Here is a 1421-nt window from a genome sequence, read left to right on the forward strand (position 1 = left end):
TGAGTGTTTTTCAACTGAAAAGAAGACAATTAAAATGTGGTACATTTACACAATTGAGTTTTACTCAGCAGTAAAGAAAGATGAAACATGAAATTTGCATGAAAATTGATGGAACTAGAAACTGTTAAACTAAGAGAAGTAACACAGACTCAGAAAAAAAAATTGACATATGTTCTCCCTCATATGTGGATCCTAGAACCAAACCCTGATAAGTGAGTATGTATCCAGACATAACTACAGGAACCAGGACAATGGAAAGGAAACAGGGAGGGAAAGAAAGAATCTAGAAGAGAAGAACAGTAGGAAACAGGCCTTAATAAGGGAGATATGGATAAAAACTGGGTTAGTTTAAGGGATGGGGGAGGGAAGGATATACAAGGAACCTAGGGGGTAAAGGGAAAAAATGACCTCAAGAGAGGTAGGACCATAGGAGAAGGCTGTTAGTAAGGGAAAAGGGGGGGAAATGTGGGTACCTTAAGTCTGAAAACCATGATGGAGGGGTGAGACAATGCGAGAGATAAACAATCCCCAGGTAGTTTTGAAAACAAGAGGGAACCATATTACTCCTACGACCTACTGACAAATTATACATAGCAGATATGGGTGTAAAAAAATAATAATAATAATAATTTCTTCAAAGCTTTGTATTTTAATAATAAGATGGAGATCTTTTTAAAGTTTAAAACCTCATTTAATTTTATGTCTTATAGGGGTCTAGGTAAGGTATATCTGAGAAAAACTTGTCTTTGCCCAAGATTTAGCTACATGACGCACAGTAATTAAAAATACCAGACTGGTGGAACTAACCTTCTTGGGTGTTTAACAGACATACTTTGAGGCCTATAATAATTTGGTCAGAGGGACATAAAGGACACTTTTTGCTCCTTGCCCTCCTAGGTCAACTAGTTCCAGGGGACTATGAGCATCTCTCAAAATGTTCTGTAATGGTGGTGGGTCACCTGTCCTCTTGATCAAGGAGGCTGAGGAGACCCCACCAGATGGACTTGAACAGTGTCCAGTCTACAAAGAGGAGGGTCAACACAGAGGAATCATTTCCTCCATGCTTCCAAGCAAAGCCAACCATGGTTGAGTAGGACCTTTGACTTATCTTCACATAGGTGGAAGTGGTAAAAGAAAGGAGCCAGAGGCTCCTCCCAAGCCCATGTGACCCCTGAGGAACAGATCCTCAAACGACCTTAAGAGTAAAAATAAATCAGCTTATCTGGACCAACTGTATGGCCTTAAACACCCAAAAGGAAAGTATAACCAAAGATTAAAGAGGCCAATATAATTTCATAGGAGTCCGTATGCATAGCTAAAGGCTACATAACAAGCAACCATGCCAGACAGGCGATACCTTCTTTTGAGTTGTTGGCCAGGGTGGCCAAAGGGATTCCCAGATAGTAACCCAGCATAGAACT

This window comes from Nannospalax galili, unplaced genomic scaffold, assembly GCF_000622305.1.
Source record: "Nannospalax galili isolate Female #2095 unplaced genomic scaffold, S.galili_v1.0 scaffold1082, whole genome shotgun sequence".
Lineage (NCBI taxonomy): Eukaryota > Metazoa > Chordata > Mammalia > Rodentia > Spalacidae > Nannospalax > Nannospalax galili.